We start from the raw sequence: 19,097 nt of genomic DNA on the forward strand, positions 1-19,097 counted from the left end.
AGATGTAAGCCAGAATAAAGATGTTCTCATGCATAAAACACCCCAAAGGATTTTGCCTCTAAGGTACCATTTATAAGATAGTTGAGGATGTGTTCCATCCGAACAAGGGATTAACTCACCCAAGAGCAAAATACCAAAATCAGAAAACATCCACAGAAGGACGGCACTGCACATACTATTGGATGCCCAGCAATCCTCACTTCCTTGTATCTGAGCACCGAACAAACTCAGTGCCATCGAGTCAATTCCGACTCCTGGCCACCCTGTAGGACAGAGGAAAACTGCCTCCTTTGGTTTCCCAGACTTTAAATCTTGAAAGGAGTAGGCAGATGCATCTCTCCCCTGCAGAGCGGCTGGTGGGTTTGAACCACTGACCTTTGGGTTATCAGCATCTCTGCAATAAAGGTGACCATCTGACTGAGCCCTTACCATGATCAAACTGGAAGGGAGGTGTCCTACTCCCAAGACAAAACTATAAATCCCCCCCCCCTTTCTTCAAATGCAAGGAAAACCAAAAAAGCCCATTGTTGGTCAGTCTATTCTAACACATGGCAACCTTACCAGACAGAGTAGAACTACCCCCACAGGGTGTCCATGACTGCCACATTTCATCTTCCATAGACTCGTTGCTGCTGCAGAATTCAATAGAAATCCCTCTCGCCTGGATCCTTAAATGACTTCAGGAAGCAGAGTAGCACACCATGCTGCCCATTCATCTGGAACAGCCTAGAATTGTTAAATGAGCAGGAAAAGGCATTTCTGTTCTGTCTGAGCCATGATAGATTTTTGGCATACCTGCTCCCTAACTTACATTGCACTAACTAAGTTAGATGTGAAAGGAAGATACAGTGAGCACATGCACATATCTGACAAAAATGACCTGTTTAGATTGCTTGGTGGATTTTCCTATATTTAGAAGAGGTTTACAATTTAGCTTGGCGGTTTGAGGATGGCACAGTGAGAGATATGGCAGATGTAGCTCGTTTAAAATGTAACACCTCATTATTTGATTTCCCTTTAACCCATTAGAAAGTAATTTCCATGTTTAATATTCTCTGCTCTCTTTTTGATTGAAGTGTTTTTATGTTTACCTAGTCATTGTTAGTGGGACTTTTGTGTGTTTCTTTGCTTGCTTGCTTCTTTTGTTTGTTTTCCTGTAGATGAAATCCAGGAGAGGTAGCTCTATAGTGTCAGTAACTGGATTGATCATTGCCTAAAGGCATGGCAGGGGAGGGTGGGGGAAATGGGGAGCACACAACCAGAAGAACAAGGAGAAAGTGTTCTGGAATTGATTGTGGTGATCATTGCACAAATCTTCTTAATAGGATTGAACAATCAAACTGGATGATATGTGAAGTATATGTCAGTAATGGTATTTTTAATTGTATAAAAGAAAATATATAAAACTGTTAGAAATTCCAGGAAATATCATAATGGTCAAACAGAAGAATTCATCAGTGAGTGATAATACTGTAAACTTTTAAAGGAAGGGGCAGAGTGAGCGCCTGTCTGCTGTGTGTGTGCATGTGTGTGGTTGGCAACAGTGGGAGGAGATGAGTGCGCAGGTAATCAGAGTGGGAATCAGGAAAGAGCAGCAGCAAACAACAGCAACATCCGATTTCACAAAATAGGCAGGAAACTCTGGAAAAGTAAGCGTTCCTAGGAAGTAGTGGTACTCCAGGGGAGTGAAGGATACAACAGGGACCATGGCATTTAGCTGACCTTTTGAGATCTATAAGTTTACAATTTAATAAAATGTACATGCTTGACTGAGCAAAACTATTAAATCTGTTTGCTTTAGGTGAAATTATAACTTCTCAGAATGGCAACACTAGTGTTTGCATATTGATTAGAAGCTTTAACTGGTTGCTTTATATGCTTCTGATTACGGTAAAAAGACATAATTATGCAGACAGTAGGTTTGGCAGACAATCTTAGAATTTGGGAGTTGTCGAGGAGAAATAATAATGACTATGAAACTAAACCCGGGCCTAACCCTCATTTTCCCACTGAGGGAATTTCATGGGGAATTTGCCATCTGCTTCTTCATCTTCTGCGGTGAACTGATTCGGAGAAATACGAGTAGTAGCTCTGCTTCTGGTAGTGCTTGACAGCCACATCTCCAACACTCTCCCTGCTCTTCCCGAAGGATCTGCTTCTCTCAGGGGTTTCCTATAGTCTAATTGCTAGTAGGAGCTCTGATGAGGTAGTGGTTACGAATTGGGATGCTAACTGCAAGATCAGCAGTTCAAAGCCACCCACCGCTCTGGTAAAGAGGTAGAGTCTACCCTGTCCTGTAGAGTCGCTATGTGTTGGAAATGACTCAGCGGCAGCGAGTGTGGCTTTGGGTTTTTGTCATCATTGTGAGAAAAGCGTTGGCGGGGCTGTCATGTAAGTATTTGGGCTGCAAACCCTAAGGTCAGCAGTACAAAGACACTGGTTCTGCAGGAGAAAATTGAGGCTCTCTGCACCCACAAGTCAGAATCGACTCAAAGGAAGCAGGTTTGTTTGCTTTTAAATTATTGCTGCAGCTGCTACAATCACAATGGCCTCTATTGGGGGGACTTCTTTCCACTTAAAGATCTTGCCAGACTTTAACTTATAACAACTTTCATAAGACAGTTAAGGCAGCTTAGGAACAAGATGTTGTAAAGTCTCAGAGTAACAGAAGTGAGATGAAACAATCTAGATAACCCGATTGACCACACGTAGCACGCTCTCCTGAACGGAATTTGTTGCATCTTCGCTCCTGACTCTTTAGCGTGTTCCACACCCGAGCTTTTGTCTTCAGGAAATCACGCAAAAAGAAATAAGCACAGAAAAAATAAATGAATGTCCCTGTTGGTAACCGCTTCCAGTCCATCTTCTACACACCAAGTCACATTATGAAATTGACCTCAGGGAAACCCAAGGTTCCTCCCCCAAAGATCTGGGTTCCCCTGTGCCTGGAGGGAAAAGGATGTGTTTCAGGGATGTTTCTTTACACAAAACAAATCAATTGTTTTCCCAGTGGCTCAGAAATGTAGTGGCAAAACTGAAATGCCAATCTCTATCCCTGGCTCAAAGGCGATCTTTCTAAACACCATTTCATGCCTTGTATTTTTATTGTTGCTCAGGGCATCCAAAGTATAGCACATAGGTTAGAAATAAGGAAAAACTCACCACTGTCTCCAATTGTTTCAATGACTAAAAGCCTGTAAGGGGGGGTGATGGAAACCTTTACTGAATATGTGACCCAAAATGTATTGAAGATTTTTTTATAAATCAAGCAGAACCTCATTATGTTAATGGATCATTGGAAGTTCCAGACTAAGACTGAGATCATATATTTAAATAAGGGTTTTTTATATATCCCTAACAACGTAACAGACTTAAGAGAGCTCTTTTTTTGTGTTTTCAATCTGGGGAGGAAAAGATCTATCACTATATTGCACTATTTAATAAATCACCTCTCCCTGAAGCTCTTTCTGCACTTCCTCTCCCCCTTACAGTGAGGTTTACCTTTGATATGTTAATACAGAAATATAAAACTCTATTTTTATTCAGCATCACTGTCCATTGGGAAAAGTAATGCTGCTGTCCACGGGCAAAATTCCTGGTCAGGATGCTTACTTTTGGAAATGGTCTCCCATCATCTTGTTTACATATTAATACTACTGTTTATAGACTTTAGATAGCACTATCTTTCAGAGTAATACACTTCACATCCATTATTTCATTTATCTTGATAATATCCCTCTGAAGTATAGTGAGAAGAGTTGGCTCACTCTATTTTAATGGAATAAAAAACATTAACCAAGAAGAATCCATTATCTTTTGTGAGCAGCTCTAAATAGAGTGTCTTCATCAAATAGAGACTACACCCTCAATTACAAGGTATTTTTGTCAATATCCTGAATGAGAATAGCAAAGGAGAAATGCTGGCATTCTGCCAATTTTTATTCTCTTAAAATTAAATATTTGTCCTTGGGTATTTTTCATAGATGTCATTCAAAATTCGATGATAATAAAATAGCTTAAATTATAGATATAAACTTAAACAAAAATTGAGTGAAGCACTCTATAAAATAAAAATACATGATATAGTTACTGTCTGATATCTCAGACTTTCACAAATTTGTAATTATTTATTGGAGAAGAAAATTATGAGAAGGCATATCTAAGTATTATGTAAGAGCTATCTTGAAGTACAGGTTGAATAAATATGGTGATAGAAGAGGAACTGGACAAGAGATGTCAGTTGGTCTTAGCTGAAAATAGAGACTACTAGAAAGATGTGTACTTATATTTTATTGGCTATGCCGAAGCATCCAACTGTGCGGACCATCACCCACTAAGGAGAGCTTTGAGAAGAACGGAAACCCAGAACAATGCAGAGTTCTAGAGTTGTGCTCATAAGGAACGTGTACATCATCAAGAGACAGTTGTGCAAACAGAACAAGAGATTCCTACATGTACCCTATAACTATGCTTATTCAACCTGTTTGCTGAGCAAATAGTCAGAGATTCCGGATTGTATGAAGAATTGTATCAGGAGTGAAGGAAGGCTTGATAACCTGGGATATGCAGATCACACAACTTTGCTTGCTGAAAGAAAGAAGGACTTTAGGCATTTCAGTATGGATTACAACTCAATGCAAAGAAAATCAAAATGATCACAACTGGGCCAGTAGGTAACATCGTGATAAATGGAGAAACGATTAGAGCGATCAGAATTTCGTCTCGCTCAGATCCACAGTCAAGGCTCATGGAAGCAGCCGTCATGAGATCAAACAGCGCACAGCAGGGATACATTTGCTACAGAAAAATTTGTTAAAGTGCTGAAAAGCAAAGATGTTACTTTAATGACTAAGGTGTGTCTCCCCTAAGCCATGGTATAATTTTAAGAAACAGGATTGGGCGGGGGAGCATATAGTTCACATATGATACAATTCAGTAGTTCAATCATATTAAAAAGAGTTGTGGTCATCACCACAATCAATTTTAGAACGTTTTCTTATTTCTTATACTAATTGTTATTAGCTCCCCATTTCCCCCCAACTTCCTCTGTCATACCCCCAAGGATCCAGTTACTGTCTCTACAGATTTACCTATCCAGGATTTCATATATAGAAAATCATACAAAAAATAATAATAAAACAGAAAAAAACTCAATGAAAAAAAGCAGAAATTAAAAACCAGAACAAATTTCAAATAGATCAAATTATAAGGTGTTAAATTTTAACCCAACTACATCGGCAATAATACACTTTCCAATTTACGCTGCATGATCACAGGGCTATTGACATCCTGGTCTAAGTCAGTCATCAACTAAATTCACATGGAAGAAGTATCCCAACCTGTGTGAGCCAAGGATTATAAGAAAGAAAAGCCAATGGAGGGAATGGTATCAGAGCTTAAGTTGTGAACACTCCGTTAGCGGAAGGCTGTCAATGACTGTTGAGACCCAAAATTCACTTGCAGGGCCCACAGGTGGGTGGATTAAACCCCGGTGACGACCCACTGACCGTAGTCAAGCGATGTGAATAGCCTTGCTATCAGACAGAGAACACTCTAGAGTTGATTATGGCAGAAATAGTTAGGTTTAAATAGAATACCTTATCATTTGATCTCCATTTTGACCCATTTTAAAGTTGTTTGCGCTCAAAAGGCCCTGGTAGTTTCAACCGCCTCATATTAAATTAGGAAGACTGAACAAGAATGGATGCATCGGGATGCTGGGACTGGTGAAGAATATGGAAAGTACTGTGGACGCCCCCAAATAAGTAAATGCACAAATGAGAACGCTCTTTAGAGGCAAGGATGGCAAGACTTTGCCTCACGTACTTTGGGTGTGTTGTCAGGAGAGACCAGTCCCTGGAGAAGGCCACGATGCTTGGTAAAATGGAGGGGCAGAAGAAGAGAGGAAACCCCTTGGCAAGATGAATGGATCCAGTGGCTGCATCGATCTACGGGCTCAAACATAAGATCAATTGTAAGGATGGCGCAGGACTGGGCAGTGTTTAGTGCACAGTGTGGCAATGCGTTAGAAACAACTGAAAGGCACGCAAAGCAAGGAGCTCACCGGAGTGGGGTGCTTTTTGCTCTGCTAATGCTGATAAAGTGCATCTTAAGCCAAGCCCTTCACCACGAAGCAAGCAAGGATCATTTGGCGCTAGACAAGGGCTGTCACAGAGGAAGAGTCTTCTCCCAGAGCGAGTGCTCTGAGGCCAGCATTCTATAGACTCAAATTGTCAAAAAAAAGAAATAAATTTCTGCTGAAGGCTGCTCATTTACATTATTTCTATCATCGCAGCACTCACGCTATGGCAGTCGGCTGCGCAGGGTACACGCTCCTCTTCTTTTTTAAGATAACAGAATGCTGACGTTCGAGAATAACACATTTTCCCAGTTTAAAAAAAAAAATAGAGAGCATTTCTGTATCTTGACATCCTGGCAGTTAGGAGTAGTCACTGACCTGCTAGATATTAGAAGTCTACCGAATAGGCGGTACATCCCATTAATGTATTCAAATTCAACTTCAGATTAGAGATGCCAATCTACCCAGGGGCACTTCAGAAGAAATGCCTGGGCATCTGTTTCCAAATTACCAGCCGCTGAAAACCCTGCAGAACACTCTTCTTCTCTGATACACCTGAGGCCACCATGAGTGGAAATCCACTTAAGGGCTCACAGTTCTCAATCCTCCCAACACCTGGCTGTAAATGTCACGCCTAAAGGTTTACTACTCATTTTCCATTGGGGAAAAACACAGGCATAAACTAATAGGATTGGATTAGGAAGCAAGAAAGAACCTGGATCATTGTTAATCTCATTGTGCCGTTACCACAGCCTTAGAAAAATAAAGCCGCACACCCACTGCCTCCTAGCAAATCTACAGGACAGAGTAGAACTGCCCCATAAGATTTCTCGGCCAGGAAATCTTTGCAGAAGGCCTTGCCGTTCTTCCCCGCAGCTGCTGGTGTGTTCATCTATCAGCTTCGTGGTTAAAACAGCTAAGCACTTAAACCACCGCATCAACAGGGCCCCCTTAGGAAAATAAACTCCTTCCTCATTTAAGTCATTAGATATTGAATTTCCTGTGACTCCCAAGTGGATGCTACATTCACGGATAAAATATTTCAGACAGCTCTTCATAGGACTTTTCTTTTTCCTCTCATCCTATGACTTCATGCAAAACTCAATTCACTGCACTCAAAAAAATATTTTGTACCTGTTCTATCTGCTGAACTGTGAATGGCCATGTCTCCTCAGCCTTTAAACACCGTCTCTTAAACTATTTCCCAGCCACGCAGAAGTGTGAAATCGGGAGATGGACTGTGATGGAAACGCCTGACACAGAGCAGAGCAGAGGACAGCCCACACAGCGATCTGCTTTTGCTTCCACGCCAAATGGGGGATTATATGTTCTGAGACTCATTGGTATTCTTGAGCTATATCCCCACTTTACCGGAGATCATGGCTAAGTAGGAGGTGTGAGTCACAGAAATAGTTTTCCTCTTAAACTCTCACTCATTGAAAAAAATTTGGAATAATCCCCGAGCAACACAAAAAAGAAACTCTTGGAGTTGCGTGTTATTCTTCATAAAATAAACAATAAAATGGGAATTTTATAAATTATCCCAAATTTTTATGCCTTTGCTTCTCCAGAAGAATAGTTGTGGCTTCGGGGTCACACACTGGGTTGCTAACCCAATTAGAAGGTAGCAGTTAGAAGCCCTGGCATGTTTGCAAGCAAAAGATGGCACATCTGCTCCCTTTAAGAGTTACAAATCCGGCTAGACCAGAGGGTGTACACTGGTACAGATAGGAACTGGAAACACAGGGAATCCAGGGCGGATGATCCCTTCAGGACCAGTGGTGAGAGTGGCCATACTGGGAGGGTAGAGTGAGGGTGGGGTGGAAAAGGGGAACTGATTACAAGGATCTACATATAACCCCCTCCCTGGGGGACGGACAACAGAAAAGTGGGTGAAAGGAGACGTTGGACAGTGTAAGATTTGACAAAATAATAATAATTTATAAATTATCAAGGGTTCATGAGGGAGTGGGGAATGGGGAAGGGGGGAAAATGAGGAGCTGATATCAAGGGCTCAAGTAGAAAGCAAATGTTTTGAGAATGATGATGGCAACAAATGTGCAAATGTGCTTGACACAATGGCTGGATGTATGGATTGTGATAAGAGTTGTACTAGCCCCCAATAAAAAGTTTTTTTAAGTATAATGAGTGCTATGAAATCAGTAAATAAATATTAGTTTATTAAATTTTTTTAAAAAGAGTTACAGTCTTGGAAAGCCACAAGGACCATTCTGCCCTGCCCGACAAGGTCATTATGAGTAGGAATGAGCTGATGAGTTTCACTTTTAGAGTCCAAGTTCACTCGGTACAAATTTCTATAGACACCGATTTTATCCTTCAAAAATGAAACTATGTAAAGTTATATAAATTACTCTCTGCATTCAGTTGGAAATATGTTTGAGAGTAACAAAATTTTTAAAACCTAACCAATAGAGAAACCAGTAGCTTATTTTTCTTGAGGAATTGAAAGTCGGGAATCAGGCAGTGCAAAGCTAGTACATCTGTAAGCCATCAGCAGCTATCCAAGTGACCTGTTTCTGCTTCATCATCCTAAGTGGCCAGGTCTACTCCTCACAATTGCAAGGTTGCTGCTTTCCTCAAAATAGGGCATCCTTTCTCCACAGAGAAAGAAGGCGTAAGGGTCAAGGGCAAAAGCAAGGGCACTCTTCTAGACGGCTGATTTATTTATAAGTTCATCTTTCCAAACATGCTTTTTTTAAATGTTACCATTATATCACACCAACATATAAAAGTGTTTTTCTCATTTATAACAAGTACTGAGAAATCATGCCTCCTTTAAAAATTTTTTAAATCATCTCAAAAAAATTTTTTGATTTTTCAGAAAGCATACAATTTTAAAACTCTAAGAAACCAGAAGAATAAGGCCTGCCATTGTTTAATTGAAGGAATATGGCTCTTTTTAGTCTTCTGCAGTCTCGGTTTTCTTAACAACAATAAGGTGGAAATAAATGATCTCTAAATTCAGGTTCAGTTCAAAAAATGATATAATTCCACAAGTGGTATAAACCTGGAGAGACAAAGACTGTGAACCTTGATACCTTTCCCTTAATCTACTCAAAATATCAGCAAGATGCTTGGGCAAATGACGCAACCGCGTTTTCTGGAAAATACGCAGATACGTGGAGAAAAGATCATATTGTCAAGGATTTTGCTTCACAATCTACACTCCTGGAAGCAGCAGTCAAGATATCAAACGACACATGACCTTGGGCAAGTCGGCTGCACAAGGCTCGTTAAAGTTGTAAAGAGCCAAGAAATCACTTTGAGAACAAAGGTACACCTGATTCAAGCCATGGTACTTCCAATTGCCTCAAAGGTGCGTGAAAGTTTGATCAGAAACGAGCACAACCAGAGAAGAACTGATCTATTCCAATTCTTGTGACCAATGTTGGAAGCGCCATGGGCCTCCCAAAGAACAAACCAATCTGTCTTGGACGAGGACGTCCGGAGCACACACTTCATCTCGGGTACTTTGGATAAGCAGTCAGGAGAGACCAGTCCCTAGAGAAGCACATCAGGGCGGGTAAAGAAAAGGAGAAACGCCCTCCATGAGAGCACCAGCTCCTTGTCACAGTGGGGCGACAATGGGCTGCTACATGGTGAAACTTGTAGGGTGGCCCAGGAACAAGGGTTTTTGTCTGTGGCACACAGGGTTGCTCTGAGTCGGAACCCACCCAATGACACCTGAGAACAATAACGTATTCATTTGATAACGAACGTTTAGCTTTTCTAGCAATTCTTAAAGAGATGGAAAAACTTTTTTTAAAAAAAGAAATAGAGATGGATAGGCACTAATATCTCTCAAATGTTTTAAGACAGCCTGGAGAGAAAATGTTATAAAGAAAATACCACAGGCACAGATCTCTGTTTCAGAGACAAACACAACAAATCCTTGACAACTTCAAACTTTTGCTCTGTTTCTCCTGCTGTTACCTATTGGTCCAGTGGTGAAGATTTGGGCTTTCTGTACATTGACTTGTAATCCACACTGATCTTCATCATCAAGTGCCTCCAATTCCTGCTTGCAGCAAGCAAAGATGCGTCATCTGCACAGCTGGAGTTCATAATAAGCCTTCCTCCAATACTGATGCCACATTCTCCTTCGTGCAATCCATTTTATCTGAATGTTTTCTCCACATTGAATCAGTATGTGGTAGAATACAACCCTGATGCTCACCTTTCCTGATTTCAAACCAGGCAGTATTTGCTTGTTCCACTCACTCACCTGCCTCTTGATCCAGCTACAGGTTCCACCTGAGCACAATGAAGTGTTCTGGAATTCCTGGTTTCCCCCAGACTGTCCATAGTTTGTTATGGTCCACACAGTCTAATTCCTTAGCATAGTCAATAAAACACGAGTAAACATATTCCTGGTATTCTCTGCTTTCAGCCACGATCCGTTGTTCAGGCTATCCGTTGTTCCATGTTCTCTTGAATCCAGCCTGAATCTCTGACAGCCCCCTGTCAAGGTACTGCTGCAACTGTTGTTGGCTGATTTTCAGCAGAACTTTACTTGCATAGCATAATTAATGATGTTGTTCTATAATTTAATCATTCTGTTGGGTCACCTTTCTTTGGAATGAGTGCAAATATGAATCCCTTCCAATGGCCAAGTAACTGTCTTCCAAACACCGGGGCCCAGATGAGTGAGTGAGTGCAGTGCTTCACCAGCTGGTTGAAACATCTCAATGAGCATCCCATCAATTCCTGGAAGCTTCTTTTTGGCTAATCCTTTTGGGGCAGCTTGACCTTCTCCTTTAAGCAACATTGGTTCTTGCTCATATGCTACCTTTTGAAATGGTGGAACATTCACGACTTCTTTTTGGTACAGTAACTCTGTATTATTTTGTCTTTTGTGATCAAAAGAATCTTTTGATGCTTCCTGCATCATTCAATATTTGGCCCATTAAATTTCAAGATTGCAAGTCGAGGCTAGAATATTTGCGTGAGTTCTTCCAGATGCAGGTATGCTGAGGGTGTTCTTGTTTGATTTTCTAACTCTAGGTGTTTTTCACGTTTCATTTGCCTTCTCTAGCTGCCCTTTGAAATTTTCTGTCAGCTCTTTCACTTTGTTTCTTCTTTTTGACTCAGTTATTCTATGATTAAGAGCAAGTCTCAGAGTCTCCTCTGATCTTTAATCTTTTCTTTTTAACGTGTCTTCTGTGACCTTCTGTGTGCTGCCTGATGATGTTCCTGATGCCCTCCCAGGGCTTAGCATGTCTTCTGTCTTTGGTGTTCAATGCAGCAAAGTTGTACTTGAGATGCTCTCAAAATTGTGGTGGAATATACTCAAAGTCATGTTTTGTCTCTCATGGACTTATTTTAATTTTCTTAAGCGTCTACCTGAACTTACACATGAGCATTAGTGGTCGGTTCCCCATGTGATTTGGTGTTCAACCATACTAATAAATAATGTGACTGAGGAGTTAAACTAGAATGTTTTTAAAAGGCAAATTAGCATTAATAATATGGGATATTTATTCCATATATATCAAGGAAAACTTATGTTCACAACAAACCCTACATGGCAGCTTTTAGTTATATATTTTAATAACAACGAAAACCATGAAAGAACCCAAAAGTCCTTCAATGGTTAAAAAATAAACAGTTTTTCAATCATATTATGGAAAACTACTCAGCAATAAAGAGAAATGAACTATTGATGCTTGCAACAATGTGGGTGTATCTCTGAAGAATTATCTTGAGGGGAAAAATAAAAATACTAATCAATCCCAAAAGTTATATAATCTATGATGACATGTGTAGCATTTTTGAAATGACAAAAATTAGAAAAATGGAGACCAAAACAGTAGTTTCTAGGGGTTAGGAATGTGGCAAGCTATACAAGAGTGAGAGAAGTTTTGAAAGTTTTCTGTTTTGACTGTTTTTGAAGTGGGTACACAAGCCTTCACAGGTGATTAAACTGCAGAGATGCATACATGACATGTGACCTCCTCCCTGGGGGAAGGGCAACAGGAAAGTGGGTGAAAGGAGGCATCGGACAGGGCAAGATATGACAATATAATAATTTATAAATTATCAAGGGTTCATAAATTTATAAATTATCAAGGAGGGGGAAGCGGGTTGGGAAGGGAAAAAATGAGGAACTGATGCCAGGGGCTTAGGTGGAGAGCAAATGTTTTGAGAATGATGAGGGAAACGAATGTACAAATGTGCTTTTCACGATTGATGTATGTATAGATTATGATAAGAGTTGTATGAGCCCCCAATAAAATGATTTTTTTAATCAAGAACAAGAAAAAGAAAAGAATGTACATAAATTGTGTAGAAGCGGGTTTCTCAGATAGTATCCAAGAATCAACTTAAGCCCACTGCCATTGAACTGATTCTAACTCATGGAGGCTCTACATAGACACCACAGACTATTAATTAATTTCAAATTTTAAAAAATTAAGTTAAAAAGGAGAGGTTGGGTAGATACAACCTTTCAAGTGTACTTTATTGAACAGTAATGAGACAAACAGGTTCTCCTGCTGTGCTGTAATGGGAAGCACACATCATCTGTGTAGAAAGCAGTCTTCTTACTAAGCTTGTTGAACCTGAATCAAGTGAGTTACATGGCTTGAGAGGCCTTCCATAACACAAACTGGCATGGATGTGTTAATATACTAAGATGCAAAAAGATCAAAAAAGAAGAAGAAGAAAAAGAAAAGATGGAGTATTATACATTAATATAAATGCAAAATGCAAATTCATGGTGGTGGTGGGGAGGCACAAATAACTGAAAATAGACTGAAATTCTCTAATTGAACACAGTCACAGATTTAGTTCCGGCTCCACCACCGTGGCCAATTAAGCTAACGTGGTCTAAACTCTCTAGTACTACAAATACCTAGACATTTGGCTAAAATAAGACCAGAAAAATAAAATACTTTTAAGTAGTCAAGCTCTTTATAGAAAAGAAAGAAAGAATGAAAATAATAATAATACTTTGATATCAGAAAAGTATTGCATGCTGGAACAACTAATATATAAATTGGCATGATAGCATTCCTAAAAGACACTGAATTTTTAGACACAGGTATTAATGACAAAAGGCTTTGAATGCCATGTGTGTTTAAGAGCATGTCACTTGGTCTTGGGTTCAAGAGAGGGAGGAAACTGGTGCAGGGATATTTGCATACAGCCCTAGAGAGGCTGATCTTTTGTGTTAAACCTGGAAACAGCCTGGGCAGTGGGCAATAGCAAAAAAAAAAAAAAAAAATCTGTCTCTTCCTAGGAAGAAAAAAGAAAAGTGCTCTTTGAATTAAATCCTTAAACCTATGTACACACAGTTTGAATTTATATCACCTACATGGAATCTCAAGCCAAGAAATTAATATAAAAGCGGATCCCACAGCAGTGATCTTCTGGCCTGTTCTGCAGAAGCAAACACAATATCATTCGACAGGAAAACACATAAACGAGGAAAAATGTGACTCTCACAGGAAATAAAACAGAAACCTTGCTGAAGATAAACCATCAACCAAAGAATAAACCACATGGGAATGACCCACCAGGAAGACCCAAACACTGGGATGATATGTTCTTAAGAAGAATATGAAATAAGCAAATAACATGAAAGTGGTTGTGAAAGAAGTAAAGATAAAATAATTAAATAAGTAAAATAAACCCATAATGAAAGGATAAGAACCAAGGAAGAAAAAGCAAAAAAAAAAAAGGGAATTTTTAAGGGCTTGGGGAGCCCCATTCAATATACTTCTAGAAATACAAAGACAAATCGTAATTCAATAAAGAATGTAAACAGTTAGATGAGGCACCAATTAGGAATACATCTGTTAACTAAAAAATGGTTCTCAATAATTATTCAAAGTATTGAATAATATGTTTCTCTAAATATTTCTGTCATATAACCCCACCGAAGTAAACCTGAGATGTGCAAACCCCATGGACAAGCAGATGGAGTCTGGGCTCCGACTTAACTCTAGCCCAAATCCAAGAACAGTTCATTGTGATAATACAGCCCTGCTCCATACTCACGCTCATGAAATGACCACTGAAGATCAGGGTGCCACAGCAGTGTGGGGAAGGAGGCAGATGGTGCCTGGCTATCAATGGAATAGTGTCTGGGTTTTAAAGGCTTGTAATCAAACAAGCAACCATCTGAGCGAGGAGCCAACTAACTAATTCCACACAGAAGAAGCACACCAGCTTGTGTGATCCAAGGATAGCAATTACAAAATTCAAATATGGCGAAGGGGAAAGTATCAGAGCTAAAATTATGTACACCCAATTTATAAAAGGCTATGAAAGATGGTGGGAGCCCAAAACCTATCTGCAGAGAATCAAATTAGACTGAACTACTGGCAGATCCCCTTTAGCCACAGAAAAGAGTCTTGAACAGCTTTACTGTCTAGCAGAGACCCTTATAATCTAGATTATGCTGGATCGAACTCAATAGCTAGTTGACCTCCCTATAGACGTTACCTGAATTTATTCTGGGTGCAAGTATCTCTTACTTGCTTCTGACAGAAACTTCTTCCCTGGCTTTTTAATGTTGATGAGGGTCTTTTCTTCCTTATTCACTGTACTTTTGTCTTGATACTATTATTATTATTTTATCCTTACCACCTTATTTCGATTTTGTGTTTTGATTGTTTCTGCTGGGTTTCCCAGGCTGTGAAGCACAGGAGGAGTGAATGCATAGTGACAATAACTGATACAAATGTTTATGGGGGATACAGGGGTAGAGTCTGTTAGGGAGGGAAAGGGGATTTAGAGAGTAAACAATGAAGGTGGGACTGCAGAGGGAGCATTAGAACTGATTGTGATTATACAACTCATGGTGGGCAGTTGAGGGTGGGTGGTTCTAAATTGGTGGGGTAATGATTCTACAATTCATCTTGATTTGATTGAACAATTGAACTATTGAATTTATGATATATAAATTATGTGACACTAAAACTGTTGGAGATAAAAAGAACACACACAAATATTTCTGATTTATTATTTTGGAGTGGTAAGGAACAGAAGAGACAGAATAAGAAAGTCCAACATATGTCTAATAAGAATTTCAGACAAATAATAGAGAGAACAGTGGGAAGACATATATGAAGAAGTAATGTTACAACTTTTAAGAATTCAAAACACAGGGTAATCATTTGATTAAAGAAGCACAAAAAAATACTAAAAAGAAAAATTATATATACACCTACATATAGCATGGTGAACTGTAAGAAAACCCCAAACACCAAAGAGCATTGGAGAGTAAGTAGTCTTCATAGCAAGCAGGAGAGAGAGGACTAATAATCAACAGTAATATCCAGAAAATACGGGGATTATTTCTTCAAAGCGATTGTCAATTTATAAGTCTGTGCTCCATATATTTATTATCCAAGTGTTAGGATGAAATATAGTTCCAAACAAACCAACAAACAAAAGATTAAGATTTGTATGTGCATAGCAACATCTATAAGATGACATTTGAATCCAGAGGGAAGGAAACAAAACCCAAGTAAGCAGAAACCATGCAGGTAAAAAAAGATGAAAAACATACTGCATGAAGAGGAACACAGTGGGGCAAAAAGAAAGGAAAGGAACACAGAGAATGTATAATATGTCATGGACTACATGACTATACAATATGATGGGACAGGGATCATAATCAGAATTAAAACATTGTAAGTTCATATATCATCAAGGTATATTTTAATAAAATACGTTAAGATGACACATGAGTATGCAAAACAAGAATAACCACTGAGAGGATAGTACTGGAATATATCACTTTCCATCAATAGAGGACAAGAGCTCCCGCATTGTTCTCCAGTCAATTCTGACTCAGTCTGCCCCGACAGAACAGAGTAGAACTGACACATCCTTCTCCCACGAGCATCTGGCGGATTCAAACCACCATTTCAGTTAGCAGCTAAGAATGTATCCGGTGCACAACTGGGGGTCCTTAAAAGAGCTTAATAAATCCAAAATAATTGGAAAGGAATGTTAAAAGTAGGAGACACAGAAAAGAGAAAGCACCTGGAAATGCCCTACAATAAGAAATACACTGTATTCTGAAATCGGTGTGCCATTAAAACGGGGAAGCTGATTCTGACTTTAAGGAGTAGGGCTTTGTTTGTTTGGGGGTTTGTTTGTTTAAGAACAGCCCATGTTATCAAGAGCTGAGTAAAGATGGGGAAGGATGGGCAAAGGGAGGATTCAAGTTGCAATGCAAGTCTCAAAGGAACTCCAAAATTAGTTGTCTTGAGTGGGGCTCCATACTCTGAATAACAATGACCGTATCAGTCACTGGATGTGGGCAGCTTGGAAGCAACAAGATCTTGGGGAGGGGGCATGCTTCTCCAGGGGCTGCCCTTGGCAAGCCAGGAAAAGACCATGGAAGAACTTGTTTCTCAGGTGCTGGAAGAAATCAGCAGACAGATCTCCCAGCACTGGAGAAATCAGTTCTTCCATAAAGAAAGGTTTCACAAGTCACAAAAACCCACTGCAAAAGAGTTGATTTCCCTCAAGAGTGCAATTTGGAATTATCCTTAAGGGTTTTCACGGCTATAAATCTTTTAAAGAGTCAGATTGCCACATTTGTCTCCAACAGAGTGGGTTTGAACCACTGAACTTTCCAAGTTCTTCCATCACCATGGTTTCTTCTGGGCAAATCCCTGTCCACCAGATCACCCCAAGTTGTCTTTAACAACCAGTGCTCATAGGAACCCATCTGTCCTGTGATCACATCCTCACCATCATGCCTCCTCTGAACTGTACTGCTTGACTTGTTCATGAAAAGAGCAATAGGTGAAAGTTGAATCCCTAAATCATTCTAACTCAAGATCTCTCCATGCACCCAAAGTAAATCCGATATGACATTACAAGTCACCATGGACTCTTCTTTCACAATTTTTAAATCGCAAGTTTCTAAACCAAAATAAAAATGTTATTCCTGTGTTTTGATACCATTATAATAAATGAATTCTTACTTGTACATACACTGTAACTGGTATTCATAAATGACACTTATCAGTAAATAACGGTTTCAAGATGAACAAATAGCTCCAAAATTAGAAAACCACATGTAATGGATTTCTTTGGCCTCAAACCCATAGCAACTCGATTCCAGAAGCAAACGAGCATGTCCCAGGGGTACCCTCTAGAGAAATTTAGGATAACTCATCTTTGCAATATGTCAAATCAGGATAAACTAAAAGGAAAATCAGTTGAGGGAAAAATTACAAGTAGATGAACTGCAAACGTACTTCACTTATAACTCTGATCACGGCTAGATGATCTCCACAATTCCAGCACATTGAATAACTGTACCTGTTTTATTTTTATTTTATTTTATTTTTTTGTAGATTGACCTTCTGTTATTTTAAAAAGAAAAGAGTCGGCAAATATCTGACTACTCGTGTCCTATAAGCATTTATCAGACATGAGTGAGCATTGGAAGAACCAAATAAGAAGATGTTATGCTGAAAGCGCATGTTGACACTAACAAGGTTTCTCTTTGGGGGTGTCAGGAGATAAATGAGGTGTCTGAAGAAGGAAACGCAACTGAATTTCTTTTACCTGAAGTGAAATCGGCCAGAATTACCCGATTTATGTACAAGTAAATCTCAGACTCTTCCCTACAGCTTCAGGTTGTACTCAAAAACAGGCTTAGGCACCCAAACAGGATTTGTTTTGTTTTATGTAAATTATTGATATAATAATTGCTTTCAGTAAAAGGAAAGAGGGGAAAATATATACTGCATTAAAAAAAACAACATCTGAACTTTCAGGTGTATTTTGGTTTTGTTTTAAATGTAATGTGCCTTTTATGCTTACAATTAATTCAAGGGTTTCAAACAGAAACCTCTGAATGCAAACGTGTAAAAAAGCAATGTAATGTAAAAGGGATGTGATTCAAGATTTTCTTTCATACAGATCTAAGATGTGGAAGGCATAGATTAACATCTCTGTTTAGTAGCATCATATACAAATATAATGCAAAGAAATCTTAGATGATATTCTCAAAGTATTGTTTAGAATTCATCCCAGGGGTGTGTGTGTGTGTGTGTGTGTGTGTGTGTGTGTGTGTGTGTGTGTGTGCAAATACATGTAGGGACTTCATAAAGCTTGTGGGGGGGGGAAATAGCCTAAAAAGAAATTGGTTTTTGTTTTTGTTTTTTTCAGGAATGTTTGAAGTCCCTTCCTCTGTTTATCTTAAAATGAATCACCCGGTAACGAAGAGCTAATTCCCTCTTTATACTTGCTTTAAACAGTTGGCTCCCGTGGGTCGGGATTTTTGTTAAAAGTACGCCACATGCACCAGTAGTCTGTAAAAATGGAAAGAAAGGAAATTTGGAGAAGAGAGAAGATAGGCAGGAGGGCGAGAGCTACCAGCTCTCTTTCCTGGCACCTTAGAAAGGGCTGGACCTGGAACACACGTTAGCATTCCTCACCCAGCATCAGACAGAGATTGCCAAAAGTTCCTGGCACCACCTCCTCCTTAGTGCTGAGGCTTGGGGACGCCCCACTTAGTGCCCAGTCGCCTGGGCGTGTGGGACCATGCCCAGCAAACTCTTGAATACTTCGGGCTTCTTCACGCCAGCCGCCTGCAGTCAATCAGCAGGCACGAGCGCCCGCTGAGCTCTTAGAACCATAAATCCTTCTCCCTTTCCCTCCGCTTCCTGGGCCCTCTCTTCCCAGAGACTTGCCAAGAGGTCCAAGGGCTGAGGCTGGCGCAAAAAAAAACCAAACAAACAAACAAAACCCAAGACGCGAAAGGAAAGGGGCCGGTGGTTGGATGTATTACCAGGGGTTTCAAGGAACCAGTGAAGACGACCATCCTGACCCGACACCCCCCCACCCCCGCCACGACCCCTACCCATCCGCCCCGCAACACCCACATTCTAGTTCGCCATCAAAGCGCGTGGGAAAGTCCAAGAAGGGGGAGCTCTCCCCACCCACCCCCAGCATCCTGGTCAGCCCTTACCTTGGGCTACACCCGCGGAAGCCGCCCTGCCTCCCGGGGTGGAGCTGCTGC

The 19,097-nt window shown here is 40.1% G+C and overlaps 1 protein-coding gene across 1 annotated transcript in view; it reads right to left on the reverse strand.

Annotated features, from left to right (window-relative positions):
* The window catches only part of PDE4B (phosphodiesterase 4B), a 710,248-nt gene that overhangs the window by 690,455 nt on the left and 696 nt on the right, over positions 1–19,097 (reverse strand). The gene's annotated exons all lie outside the window — the stretch shown is intronic.

This window comes from Echinops telfairi, unplaced genomic scaffold (genome assembly GCF_000313985.2).
Source record: "Echinops telfairi isolate 266 unplaced genomic scaffold, ASM31398v2 ScPeMD7_443;HRSCAF=831, whole genome shotgun sequence".
NCBI classification, from domain to species: Eukaryota; Metazoa; Chordata; class Mammalia; order Afrosoricida; family Tenrecidae; genus Echinops; species Echinops telfairi.